This window comes from Corvus brachyrhynchos, unplaced genomic scaffold (genome assembly GCF_000691975.1).
Source record: "Corvus brachyrhynchos isolate BGI_N302 unplaced genomic scaffold, ASM69197v1 scaffold28, whole genome shotgun sequence".
Lineage (NCBI taxonomy): Eukaryota > Metazoa > Chordata > Aves > Passeriformes > Corvidae > Corvus > Corvus brachyrhynchos.
Genome location: NW_008246058.1, coordinates 1364325 through 1379921, shown reverse-complemented (window position 1 = coordinate 1379921; position 15597 = coordinate 1364325).

The window sequence follows — 15597 nt, the reverse complement described above, 5'->3', positions numbered from 1 at the left end:
AGCCTGCTCCAGGCATCCCCCTGCTCTGGTGTGAGCACCTCCCCCATTGGCTGTGGGTGGATCTCTGCATCCCCCATGGACCCAGGGGCTGCAGGGGCACAGCTGCTTCACCATGGGCTGCACCTCAGCCTGCAGAGGCACCTCGGCTCCAACACCTGGAGCACCTCCTGCCCCTCCTTCTCCACTGACCTTGGTGCCGCCAGGTTGTTTCCCTCACATGTTCTCACCTCCTCCTCTTCTCTGACTAGAATCCAAAATCTTGTGACTTTGTTTTGATTTTCTTCTTAAATGTGTCATCACAAAGGCGTTACCAACCTCTCTCATTGGCCCAGTTTTGGCCAGCAGCATTTCCATCTTCAGAGCCATCAGACATTGGCTCTGCCGGACACGGTGGGAAGCTTCCAGCAGCTTCCTCACAGGAGCCGTCTTTGTGGCCCCCTGCTACCTAAAACCAGGCCATGCCAAACCAATACAGGTGAAGAGTGGTTCTAGATAAAGTGGAACTCTTCCAGAAGAAGGACTGTTATTTTCACTCCTTTTGGAGAAGAAAAATGACCCTCAAGCTCTGTTCCAAATCAAACAAAGGCTGGATTTGAAGCTCCCCTTCCACAAGGACCTAGCTTGGCCTAGGTGAAAAAAAACCAAAATAATTCCTGGCCAGTTCTGATATAAATTAGGAAAACTCCAATCTCCCTCAGTAGTGATGGCTCATATAGCTTAGTAAAAGTCTCAGCAATATTACCCTCTTTCCAGATATGTTTCTGGCATAAATCTGAGAAGACTCTTGTCATTTTAGAAGAAATGAGCCACAACAGAAATTCCATTCACAAATTAACTTGCCTGTTACAAAACTTTTTTTGCTGGTGTGTCACACTAGGAAAATAGTAATAATAACAATAATGATGATAATAGCAACAATAATAATAACAATAACATCTCTAAAGACTGGTAGAAGTTGCATTTCAGTGCTTCCAGCAGCTGTTATAGGAATCAAGATAGTCAGGAAGGGAAACATATCATCAAAAATAACATTAACAGATTTTGCTGGACTGCTCTTGTCCAGATGCCACAGAGCCAAATGACACTTGCTAAATATTAGAAAGGGAGAAAAATTGAAGTTTAGTTTCCTAGGCAGTCAGCACACCATTTGCTTTACAGCAATTTTGGCATAGTAATTATCTAAACACAGGTAAAAAACTCCATAACCCTACTGTAATCAGAGCTTAGATTGCATAAAGTTTATGGCACTAGAAAAATATCTTATCACGGGTTTGTTCAGAACATAGAGAAGTTCTGTCAGAACAGATGGTCAGAGATAGTAAAAGCTACACAAGGAGATTATAAAACAACAATGCTTCTGACTTTTAATGGACTTTAAACTCCTGGCTTCTGCAGATGCCACCTTTCTTCTATACTGCAAAATCTATCAATTTACAGTCCATGCTTTATAATGTAAGCAATTCCACAATGTCCAGTAACACTGCTCAAAATGGCAAAGCCTTTGAAAGAAACTTATCAAGTGTGACTGCCCTGTGTAGCTGACTTTTAGTTATGGTAAAGTGGCACTTAGAGCTGCATCTGCACTTCAAAATGTCTACACATAATGTGATTACAGTCTCAGCAGAAAAAGAAGAGGAATGCCAAAAAAATCAGAAAAAAAAGATCCTATTCTGACCTGCTGCTGGAGGTGGTAAACTATGAGCTGAGACTCACTCCCTCTCAACTGATTAAGGAGCAAAGGTCTGGCAGCTCTGAACAAGAGACAGCCACAGTAGATAATCGTTGAGTGTTGATGTCAAACAAGCAGCAGTGGCATTGTGTTCTTATAGGAGAAAGCCTACATGCTATAAGCCTACTATAAAGCCCAGAGCTCAATTATGGATCAATCTCCTACAGATTTCAAAAGCAGTATTAAAAACATTGCAAGTTCTGAACCTTAGTGAGTCACTGGCAGAATGGAAACTGGCTTAATTCTGTTCTCATGCAGTGCCTTCCTCCATGATCACCTTTCCTCTTTAAAGATGGTCATTAATAATTTTAGTGATGAAAATATATTAATACGACAAAGATATGTTATCAGCAAAACTTGTAGACAAAAGGTACATACGTAAGAAATTTTTCATAGACTTTGCTCCAGAAAGATTACACTGGCCATTCAATGGGAAAATACCCGTACATTACTCATCCATTAATATGTAGCACATCATTTGTATGTATTACAACATATATTTTGGAAAGATGCCCAGTCTTCATGTCAGGTATTCAGGAATCTACCACAGAGCACCACCAAGGTCCCAGTGATCGATAACACCTCTGTTCCACACAAAGGTTTCTACTGCAAGTTTTTTGATTATAAACCTTAACAGTACCAGAGAGGCACTTTGTCTTATCACCTGTAAGTAAATGTTTTTGAGATGGGTATGTCAAGCTCCTTCTCTTTGTAAGACTTTCTCCACACTCCATATGCTCTTTAGATGTTTTCAGATTGTAGCCAGGCTGAACAGGGCTCCCTTCACCAAATGTATAGTTACCTAAAAAGTAGCATCTTACTCATATCACCTCTATGCTCAGCATCAGAAATTCACCTCACCACTAGACAGCAGGTGTGAATCACCCAGTCAAGATACTGCTCTATCCAGTGACTGCAGAAGGAGCCTGGGCAACAGATTTTGAGTAGACATCAAATGTTTTGATCAAGACAGAGCCTGTCCTTTAAGTGGTAACAGTAATCCAGTGGCAGCTAAAATGTACCCTGGTAGCTCATCTCCCAGCCCTGCCCAGAGGAGCAGACATTATTTCCCACAGAGATCATGGCTGGCCCTCATTTCCTAATGGCTTGTTCTGGCAGGAACACTTGTACCCAGCCTTAGATAAAAGACTGAAGCTGACAGAGAAGAAAAAACTGCAAAAGCCAGACTGCTCACATAGCATTTGTGAGGCAGCAAAGTTAATTGCTGTGTAATTACCACCCAAGTAAATTGTTTAATGTGGTAAAATGTGACCAGGGTTGTTACTTCTGCTGCAAGCAGTGGGTCATGATGCCATCTGCAAACCATCGACAGATCACATAGTGAATTTACTGCAGATGTAAAGCAAACCCTCGACATCTCCAAGCATGTTGTTAAAAACCCCCATCAAGCGAACACTAACATTTCTGTTGTTTCAGATGTCACTGTGGCTATTTACACAGGGCTCAATGGTGCCACACTTGTTCGTGTTGATGAGGGAAGAATATGGTTAGTTAAGAGAAGAGCAGGTTGGCAATGGCTTCTGAGGTTAGAGGGGAAAAAAAAGGGGTATAAAAGACACATCGGTGTTCAACCATAATTGGAAATCCAGCTATGTCATGTAGTGAGGGGAGTGATGGGGAGAAAGGAATGCGGTCTGTCATGAAAGCGGCTTTCTGGCAATTTACTGTGGGATCTTGAGCTGTTCCTATAAACAGCAGGCAACTGCTGGATCAGCTACTGGCTCCTTCTGGGTGCAATGTGCTCAGTGCTTGATGCCAGTGGGTGAGAGTGCCAGCTCGCTCCTAACCACACCGGGCACCAGTGCTTGAATCTGTAAAGCTGAGCTAATGCACTGAAAACAGAGTGAAATCCAAGTGCGTGGAGATTTGATGCAAACTGCTCATGGACCTGCAGCATCTTTTGCAGGGCATTGTCAGGGGAGCCAGGGCTCCCTGGGAATCAAAAGGTTTGGGCACAGACTGCTGCTGTCAGCATCATGGGACTTGCACTACACATAGGGAGAACCTTTATGTCTTATTTTACCAGTATTATTTCATTACTTGCTATCTCCAGTTCAAAAAGCCATCGTAAAAAAATAAATAATATAGTGACACTTTGAATCTGTGCTTTAAAACACTGACCTATATCCTGTTGCTGCACTTCTTGTCCTCACACCACTTATCACTTGTCCTTTATAAGTGCTTCGATTTGTTTGAGAGTTTTTCTATATTTTTTTTTTTCTTAATGAGAACATTTCAGAAACAGATAAAGGATCCAGGCACCACCAAATCTCTTTATATTTGAGCACCTTGGTGCCTGAGGTGCCTTTGAAAATGTCTCCCATGTTCCAGAGTGACCCAGACACTCAGCACATCTCATTCAAAGCAGAAAATTGAGCCCTGTAAAAGGCTGTTCTTCCCACTGAAGGGTATCCAGGATTATCAGGACACATTACTTCATGAGAGAGAAATGCTTCCCAGCTTCACTGATTGTCACACTTTGAGTCATCTCTCATGTCAGCAGCTTGAGCCTGGTTTCTTGGTTACTTTGCACAGAGTTGTAGAGAGCATGAAGGAAAAAGAAGACAACCTGCAAAGCAATTTTATTTTGTTTTGGTTTAAGCCCAGATAAAAGCACTGCCCTAATACCACTTCTATGTATCTGATGTGCCTGCTGAGCAGCTTAGAGAATATATATTTGTGCAAAATTTGGAAGCAGCTTGAGTTTATATGCTTGATTCTTATGTATTAAGAACAGGCAGGTACAAGTGTAGACCCCATTATTGACACACACACTTTTTGAAAAAGCAACATGTACATTTACTTCTAGAAAATTGCCCACAGGAACCTTTTGGTCTTACAAAATTTGGGACTCATTTTGACTTAACTGAAGCTAAATTCTTCCTCAGGTGAATATACACATTGGGATGAAGTGAAAAACTTGTTTATATTTTGGGTGAGAAAAGCAGCTTCTAGATTTTGAAACTGTTTGCTTCCTTTCATAGAACAGTAGGTTTGGAGCAAAAACTTGTGTGCATAAAGCTGCACCATTTTACACCATGAGAGACTGATGCACAGCTATCTTCAACCCAGTGGAATTTAAAAATTTGAATTGGAGCAGAAATCTTGCAATGAAGTAAATTGCCATAGTTTAGCTGATTACAGCAGCTGAAGAGATATTGTCACAGATTTGAAGGATATCAGCAGACTGTGAGCAATGTTGCACAGTTACAACACTGACCCTCAGTCCTCAGGTTTGTACATTTAATTTTCATGTACAACATAGAGTGGCAATGTTTAACATACACTAATAACAACTAAGCCATGCACCTTCTTGAATTTTTTCCTGATACTTCCAATTGCAATGAATATTTTTATTGGAAAAGTAATTTGTTACATACAACAGTATGTATATACATTTGCTGGTGTTATCATGGGAGCAAAGCAGTGTCATAATAATGTTTACTATTACAAAAGAAACTGTAGTAGAGATGGAGCCATTGCTACTTGGTGACATCTTCCTTTGCAGAGGATTTCAGGAACCAATTCTTTGGAATTCTGTGCACCAGGTAAGGGCTAACACTAGGCACACTTGAATCATGAGAGATCCACTGCAAAGGCCCAAAACATCTGCTTCCTTTTATGACTGGTTTTATCAGTAGCAGGATATGGTATTTTGTCGTCAGTGTTATAATGCCAACTCATCAAACTCTCTCTTTTTTGTTTTTATGATTCTCTCCTAATAGGTTGAAGAAGGTGGTGCAGGAACCCAGCACATAAAACACCCTCATTGGCCCTGCACAGCTGTCCCTGTCCTGTGGCAGTTCAGGACTGGAGCAAATACAGTGATCACACAGCTGTAGGAAATCAGCTTGGGAAAAACCCCAAGTTTTACTATTCTTAAGATTTAATTAGATTCTTAATAATTATAATTTGGCAATTATGTACTTTGATGGAAGCTGGTTTAATAAAATTATTTTCAGTGGAAAAAATGTGTTACACAGCAAATCTTCCTTCAGTTGAAAGTTGCACAAGAGAAGGCACACATAGCAAGGAGGTGGGCAGATGATTATTTCATAGCAGAAAACTTTTCAACTTTAATGTGAAAATAAAGAATGCTTCGTTATTATTTCTAAATCAAGCTATTCTGCAGCATTTATTCTGCCACCAACAGTTGGTCTTTTTACACTGAGTGAAGACCAAAATGAAATACAGATATTCCACACTTCCATGTAGACTGTAAATTCTATTTTCTGACTAGGTCTAAATACAACTACTGAAATAAACAAATTCAAATGTGGATTTTTTTTTTCTTAATATTGAAAATATATTAGCTTTTCCTAGAGTGTAAATCAATAAATGGTGTAAATAAACCTTGCAGTAATTATATGAGGGAAAAACAGAGGACCACAAGAATAAATAAAGACAGATTGTTTATGGCATCCTCATTTTCTTTTTAAAAAATGAGGAAAAATAAATCCTTCACAGCTGAAGGCTGGTTTTGCATTTCCCTCTCAGACACATTTCAGCATTTTTTAGAGTTCAGAAATCAAGGCAAGGGCATGTTCTCTTGTTCTCATGCTCTCAGTAGGCAAAGCATATAGTCTTACTGCAAGGGGAAAAGGGCAACAAAGTTGACCTGCAAATCTCTTACTTGAGCCTTAGTAATTTTAGACAGGTGCCCTTTGCTTAGCAATACTTTTTTCTTGAAAGACTGTATCTTAGCACAAAGGAGAAAAAAATAATTGTAGACATGTGGCCTTTAGAAAGCCAATGGCTTACAAATTAATTTTACTGGAGGCTGTAGCAATTACAAGACTTGGTTGTGCCGTCTGGATATTCACCTGAACCTCCCCACAGAGTCCACTTCTCTGTCCAGGTTTCTGTAGCAATTTGTTGAGGAAATGCTGTAGATCTCAACATGTCCTAAAACCAAAATATTTTGGTGTTCTCACGGTTAAGGATAATCAAGATCTGTGTCTTTGTGTTGTTATTCAAAGCCTTTCAGAGTCAGGTGCTGCATATATGGAAATTCACCTTTTGCTCTGCAGCTGCCATTTCCTTCTGTTAGCAGAAGTCTCTGCTGAAATTAGGGATGCTGCCAGCTCAGAATGAACACTCCTGCTCTCCAAGGGGCTTGAAATGTCTTTAATTAAACTTTTTTTTTTTTTTTTCCAGATTGAGGAGTGCAAGAATGCTGTCCAAATGACAGCACCTGTCTGGGAAATGAAATCTCTTTTATAGAGAGATAAAAATCTCTCAGGGGAAGTCCTATCAGCAAAGATGAGGATAAGAGTTCTAATTCTGCTCAAAGAGTGGGAGACTGGAAGTAGTTACAATCAATAACCTGGAAGAAGCCAGTTCAGATCTGTCATCTGCCCAGGAATCACAAGAGCACCAAACTCTTGCATTCTGAGTGCCTTAATCCACATGGGCACAGAAGCTACATCCCACTTTTTGCACACAGAACACCAAGGAATTAAGGGTCATTTTCCATATTAGATGTGGATTTGTTTTCAAAAACATAAAGCATTTGTGTGGTGGGAACATTTCCAGCCCAATTCCACAAATTAAAGAAAACAAACAAAACATAAGAAAATATAAAAAATATGAAATAATGGATTTATATAAGACAGGACAAGACAGGACAAGACAGGACAAGACACTCTTTTCCTGGGGAAGAAGAGAAATCCAGTGACCAATACTACAATTAAACAGACTCTAGTGTCATTAGCACACTTAGATTCTAACTTATACCATCAATAATTCAGTGTCTCCCAAGTTTGAAGTCTTCCTGTTCTGTAGTCTTATGTTTGGACAGAGGACCCATGGACAGCACTAGACCCCACATCAGAAACTCCTTTTCTGTCCTCAGCAGGGTGTGTGACTGCAGAGTTCATCAAGCTCCTGGCAGAGCAGTAACCAGGTTGTGGTACTTGTGAGGCAACTGCATGAAGCTCTCTGAGCTGTGGCTCTTCAAAACTGGCCTGGGTTTCAGAAGACTAAAGTCTGGTGTAGTTTCCTGAGAACCTCACACATATAATTTCTTAAACTGCCTGTATGAAACATTTTAAACCCAAAGCACGTGTTTTAAGAGGTATTAACATGTCATTATTTCTTCTCATTAAAACCCCTTTGCAGTGTTTTTCCCAGTTATGACACTCTAAACTTTCTGTGCTTTTTAAACGTTTGGGTTCTTGTCATTTCTGCACTGCTTTAGCTTCTTAAACTATCTGCTTTTGAAGTGCCTTTTTTCCTAGTAAATCAACCCAAAATTTAAATAATGATTAAAAAATAATTCACTGAAGAAGATAGTAGTGGCATTTTGACTCAAATGTGAGTTTATTTTCCATAATAAAATATGTCAATATTTATCCTTCTTTAAAGCATAGTTTTCTCATATAATGGAGCCAATATTAAGGGAACTATATATCTTAGAAATACATAAGATGCCATTTTTCATTGTCTGGAGACTGCAAAGCTAAGAAATATTGTATCTGCTGCTATATGAGCATAGCTCTTGAGACAGCTTCGATAGGGAGACATGAGGTTTTTCCATTAATCATTCTTTTGCTGCTACTCAGTTTCAGTCATTAACTTGTAGTGCCCAGAAGGCTTATAGCACAGAGGATATGACTGCTGCCAGTGTAAAATCACCAATAAGAGGTTGGGCTTTTTAAAAGATCTGTAGCAGTTTGTAGATGTTTTTTACAGCAGGATCCAGAAGGTAAATAACTCTTAAAGGTTTTGAAACTTGTGAAACTAGTTATAAATTGTCAGTATGAATATTGATAAAATTATTACAGTACCTTTTAAAAAGATGCTCACATTCAAAGCCTGACTGTTTTTCAACAGAAATGGAAGCAGCAGTGCCCTTGAATCAAAACCCTACATCTATGAAGCTTGAAATAATGAGAGATTAAAAATGCAGCTCTCAGTCTCGATCTTAACTCTGTTCTAAACTTTGGGTTAACTTTGCCTGACAAATTGAAGCCTTACATTTACAGCTTGGCTATCCAGGGAAGGAAAAGGATATAGCCCTGCAAATGTCATTGCTTCATCCTTCTCAGCACATCAGGGCAGACATGTAATTTTATGCAACTCTCTTTCTGAATACTGAGTTGACATTTTTTTCAGAGGAAAAGGAAATCCTTGAATTCAAAACCTGTATTTTTCCTCATATATTTAATCTCATTAAATTGTTTGTGCGTAGCTATCAATGAGTTAGTATTAATCTGAATACCTAGATAACCATTATCAGCTTCATCAGAGAAATTCATCATCTTTTTCATTTGCTGCCTGGCTAACATACAGCTGATAATGGCAGTGCCCTTATCTGAGGGGAAATCCAGCTCTAAGGAGTAGTGGGCAATATTTAGGTAATATAAAACAAGAACTAAAGATGCTGAGAACACTTTTAAGAGTTTTGCAGGAAAGCTTAGTGGTTGAAAATTATTTCCATGCATGAGATTTGTCCTCATTCTCTGTGAGGTACAAATTACCTTACATGGACCACATACATAAGCCTGAATTTCAGTGGCTGTGAACTCTGAAATAAAACCTCAATAAAAGCACAAATAGCTCCAGATGTCTTGAAATAAATCTAGATTCTCTTGCTCCGGGCTACAGTTTCAAAAGGGCCAGCTTGTTGGCAGGGCCAAAATGGCTGTCTATGGTAGAGATTACATTTCAGTCTGGTTTGAAGTGGAGACCTCAAATGGCTGTCCCAGGGAATATGGAGCAAGAAACCTTTTACAGACAGAGAGATGACAAAAGGTACCTTAACTTTTACTACGTCAGACATCTGTCTGTTTTGCCAGTGTCCATTGTAGTTTTAAGGTCTTAATGAATTCATTTGTTGCAATTATATGTGATCATTTTGGAATTCTAGTTTTTTTCTAGGCAGCACCAGTGTGACTGTGGAAGTGGGTACCAGTCCCATAACAAATGGAGACATGCTTCCACTAGGTTCCAATTTGTCTTTCCTTCAACAGGTCCATCCCTGTTTATCACAGCATCTATAACTCTCAGTTTCATCTTTTAATGGGGAAAAACATCTCTATTTGCCACCCAGTTTACCTGAAGATGCAACTATCAAGGCTTATTGCTCATCTTCCTTGGAGTCTGGACTACATGTTCAGCAAAAGTGATGCTTTCAAAACTGCACAAAAGAGTGCCATTTTTGCAGGTGGATGAATTTATACTATTCCTATAGGTACTCCCACATCTGGAAGAAATGTCTCTGCTACATTGCTGCAAAAGCAGCACAAAGTATTCACTTTCCCTCATTGTGGCAGAAAGCTTCTCAGTCCTGTTCACAGCTACACTGGTGCATTTAAGAAGATACACACAGAAGACACAACCAGACACAGGAATGTGAGTGTCCCATACTTCAGCCTGACTGCCAGATGTGGCACATCTGCAGTACCTGAGGGATCTTTGACCACAACACAAGGTTTACATTCTCCCTTGCAGACTCCAAACTGGATGCACGCAGCTCCTAAAGAGCAGATTTGCTGAGGCTTTATAAAGAAAATCTCCTTTCAGCCCCAAGTGGCATGGTATATGCCAGGTGTCACATGCAGGAAGGGAAGCTGTGATGGCTGTTTGTCACTGCCCTTCAGAGCCAGGCAAAGGGGGCCCTGAGTGACAGCTCTGCTTCTCCCAGAACCTGAATTCAACATGAGGAGCAGCACAGGAGAGCAGCACACACCAACTGATGCCACTCAAATCACCTCACATTTTTGTGGTCTTGCTCTATTAATGACAGTGCGAGGGTGTAGGAGATCAGGGGAGGTTGCACAGATTTCATCCCAAGCCCCAGTTGTGGAATGTGGACAATGCACACTGGGCACACATGTCCACTGTAGGTCTGTGGCCATGCAGGTCTCACTGAAGACAGCAACCTGTCCTCTTCCTGGTTCTGTGGTTCCCTCCATGCAAATCCATCAACACTTTCCTTTCTCACTTCTTCACCAATGCTGCAGGATGGACCCCCCTTAATTAACTAATCTTACTCCTAAAGTTCTAAATTTTAACCTTTTTTTCCATCCTGGTGGCAAGCACAGGCAGTGCCATGATAATCATGGATAAATGATAATTATTATTCCCAATACATTATTAGCAGCACATACAGTATAGAAATAGCACAAAACTATTATTTGAACACATAAAGTTACACCATACTAAAGAATGGTAAGATTCATCCAGGGTCATGCGGGGAGGAGTGTGACATCTGTGGGAGGAAGGCAGATTTTCACAAGTGGGAAATGGCATCCAGAGTAGACATGCAGTTCTTATTTTGGCAGCACTGTCTGGAAGACCTGACAGCAGTCAGGACAGCACTGCCTCTTGTAGACTGCATCCTCTTCCCTTCAATATAAAACAAAAAGCAGTGACCTAAGGTCCACTTAGACCTTGACTTCAGGTGGAAGAAGTATCTTCTTGCCTGGGAATATCAGGCAGAAAATTTCCTGGGCAGTCATTTCACTTAAAAATCTTCCTTCTAAGACAAAAACCAAGTGATATCAGTTTAGAGGACACAGCCAGTACAAAGATGTAAGTGAGGTGAAGAAAGCAAAGGTTTAAGAAAGGTGTTAAAGCATGAACCTTTCTGACCTTTTTTTTCCCCCATGCAGTGGGTGATGTTTCACTTTGGTTGTTCTGTTATCAGCCGGATGGTTCAGCACAAATGAAGAGTTGTCAGACCTGACATGGAAATCAGGCTAGAAAAGGCATTGTCATCATGCCAGAAAGCTGCCTCAGAGAGGCATTACCTCAGTGACTAAGCTTTAGGAAGCATTAGACAAGGGAACTGGTCTGTATAAAGGAATACAGGCTTTAAAGAAAATCAGACCTCAACCCTTTCCATTTTAAAATGACCTGTTTATTAAATTCAGGAGAAATGTGGCATGTTGAGCTGGTCAGGGAAACTTCACAGTTTTTCTTCTTTCTCCTCTTTTCAGCTAAACACATTATTTTTCAGCATTTGTGTTGAAAATGATAATTCCTTGTTTAATAGAAGAGGGTGGGCAAAAGAAGGGTAAAAGATACCAGATCAGATATGTGCCCTTTGCAGATTCTGCTGTTGGAGGACAATCTGAGTTCATATGACAGAAGTGTTGTGACTTACCCATTTTATTTGGATAGAGACCATTGAGAGTCCTTAACTGGTTTCACTTGAGCTGAACAATTCTGATATTTATTATTTCTGTTCCCTTCAACTGCAGATCCAGACCCTCTGATAAATAAGGCATCATAGCCTTACAGTGAACCCTCCCTGGCTGTGGGTTAGCACTGCGCACACTTCCTTGGTTAGGAGTGAGGAAGCTGCCACAGTATGTGGATGGATCCATGCAGAGGCTCAGCCCTTTGGTTTGTGGGTGGTGTTGAGGCACCAGTAGTGCACAGATCTGCTTCCAGTGGGGTACCGTGGTTTTAAATGCAGTGTGATGTATGACTGCTATTATCACTGACTTCTCTTCCCAGCAGTGTTTAAACAGGTATCCACAATAACAGACAGAAATAATTACATACAGAACATGGTGATGCTTGATGAGCTGCAAGATAACTCGTATTTGTTGAGCCTGAGGCATCTGGTTGTCTCTGAGGCAAGGGCAGCAGAGGCTGAATGTCCCAGTTTGCCACCCAGCAAGACACAAAGATCGTAACTAGGGCAGGAAGGGGACTCCCCACCTTAGACAGAGAAAACACAGCACTGAGTAGGTGGTATCCTGCCCCAAAATGAGGCAAGGGTTTCCTGATCCCACCTCTTAAACAGTCAGGGGAACAGAGGCTGTGATTGCTCACAGGAACAAGACACCTGCTTGTGTTGGGCTCTAACATCTCTGCATGAGGCAGTACTGCTCTGAGTGCTCACAGCCACCCACTCGGGGACAGCCCAGGGCTCCCTCCCACAGCCCTGCGCTGCACCAGCACTATGCTGGCCCTCTGGCCTCCCACCATTAATCCAAGCAAAACCTTTGTAAATATATTTTGGCACACAGCTTTGCACACAAGCAAATCTGAGCACATTTGTAAAGTAATTAACTTTCTTACAAATTGCTTAGATTTGCTTCTCTAATCATAAAAAGCCACACAATACAAATAGCACTGTGTTTCTCATTGCAGAAATGACCCTGTTGCTATCCACAGTTGTCATTCTGCTAGGCTAGGCTATAACAATTAGAATTTAGAGTCATAATCATCATTCTTCATCCATACCTCTCAAAAGTAAATTTCTTGGGACAGATCCCAGGGTGCAGGGGATTGTTGTAAAACTGAAGCAATGTCATTGTGTTCAAAGAGGAGAGAGACCAGAAATCTCTCTGCTGGCTTTGTAAACAGCTGACCTTCTTTATTAAGAGCTGACACAGACCAACAGTTTATCATCAGACATGACTGTTAGTTACTGCAGAAATCCAGCAAAGAGAGTCTCCAGCTTGAAGGAATCAATAGAAAAATACCCAGGTAAAGCAATGGCTTACCAAAGGCAAAATATAGTGTGTGTGGCTTGATTAAATGCAAATGCAAATAACTATCTGGTTAAAAGGAGATTATGAAAAATAGAAACTAGATCTTCAACTTTTCTTCTGATTGCCTTTCATAAAGGTTTTTATTATAAGACTTCTTTTAAGAGTCTTATCTTTGTAGTAAATGGTTGAAGACTCAAAGTTTTTCATTTATGTGCCAGTTGCCTAGTAAAAAGCAGAATTAATAAAATGTGATCTCCATGTGATTGCTGGTGGGTCAGTTTTTGCCATGCTTATTTCAGAGGAATACAGCTTATCTGCTTTCACTGAGCCTTGAGTTACATTAAGCTAATAAAGCCTTTGTTTATTCTTCACACAGACTTAAAAGAAAGGATCCTGCTTGTGTTCTGCTCCTTGTACTTTTCTTCAGCTTCAAACCCATGCTCTGTCTGTCAAAAAAAGTTATCTTTAGTATGCAAAGACAGTGCAACATGTATGATTTAAATTGCATGACCATGGCAGAATAGTGTTCTTAAATTGAATTTTATACTCTGAGCTGTACTCAGAACAGGGTCATTCCCAGTTTGCAACATGTCAGAAATACACTGTTGAAACTGTTGTTACTAACCACACACATCTTTTCAAAACCTTGATTTTCTTAATTCCGAGTTTGAGGAATTGTGCTATGGAGTCCAGGCTTCCTGAATCCTACAGCTGGAGCCAGGATTCTCTCCTCTCTGCAATTCCACCAAGCTGTATTTAAATTCCGCCTAAGAAACCGAGATCTGAAAAGCAATGAGTTCTGGAGAATTTCATGGTGATCAGAGGGATAGAGGAGTGCTATTGACCAGATAAATAACGAAGTGAATAATCCACATATTAGTTACCCTGTACTCTGCAGAATAGTGCCACTGGGTCTCGGCCAGTACAAGCAGAGTTCAAGAGAATAACTTAACATTTCAAAGAGTGTGAACCAGTTGTAAAAGTAGAAAGGCTACTAAACATTACTACTGGATATAGGATACCCATAAATTTATAGATTAAATCAATAAAAACCTTTAAAAATCAACTAGAACATTGTCACCAGATGTTCAGGCAAACGGGGATAAAAACAGCAGCACAAAGATTTTCAGAATGCTGTCAAGGGTGTATTGTATCAAAGTTGTTATGTGTAAAAATACGTGTACTTGCTAAAAACAGTAAGTGAAAGGTGATTCACCCTGTATATACCAAGATTTAAGCAAACACCTCCTGTGTTTACTGATACAGTTCTAGAGCAAATGGTTCCAGTGAGGAAGGAGCCAGTGTTTCAGGTCTATATTCAGCCTTGTCTAATCTCTTTTTCACCTCAAAGGCAGAGTGAGATAAAAATGGTAGGTAGGAGATGGCTTTGGTTTACGTACAATGTCACCCTATTTCACGTGACTTAGTTCTGGTAAAGCCATCTGGTAATGGAATGGTACCAAAGGATCTAAAGAAAAATAGTGGCCAAACCTCCTCTCACACCTCTGGAGATGTTCAGATTGCAGTGTTAACTGGATTTCATCTGTACTTTGAAAATAAATAATAAATAATGAAAAGAATAGAACTGTTATCCCTTACAATCATGCCTGCCAGATTTACCATTTGTGCATACACGTACTTAACTATGATAAGAGTCCTTTTGAAATGTACTGATTGTAGCCTCTGAGAGCTAAATCTCAGTGCCCGGCACTGTAATTAACTCAAGATTTATTCATTTATCAAGACTCCTGAAACAAGCATGTCTAATTGCCTTTCTTTATTAATACATTCAAGAATGTTTAACATTTTACTGCCACTTAAACAAGAGTTCTAATAAGATACTGTATCAATTAATGGTCCTGTTAAAAGTCAACTGGTATTTTTACAATAGCAGCAGAACTCCTTGTTACACATTAAACACCATGAAGCAATCATAAGGTTTGTGGGTTTGTTTGGAAAGGTGCATTGCAACGATACACTGCCAAGATTTTAACAAGCGTCTCCCACAAGACATTCCTTCCTTAAGAGGATAGTAAAAGGCTCTTAGTTTTTGATTTGCCCAGAAAAGGAGAATGAAGGAACAGGAATTCCACTAATGTGTTTGTCCTTTAAAAGTAATAGGCTTTTCCAAAGCCCTAAGGATGCAAATGCACTACACTGCACTACCTTTGTTTGGATCTTGAAATGTGTTGGTCTTACAGTCTGCATTGAGTTTTGTCTTTGGGTTTGTTTTGGGGGTTTTTTTGAAGAGGGTCATCAATTTGAACCAATCTGAGATTTGTATATATCCCCACCACTATGCTCTGTGCTCAGGGAATTCCTCACCTCTGGGAGTGTGATGCAGCCCACATCTGGGTGAAGGCTGGTGCTGAAAAGCCTTCATCAGAAGTGGCA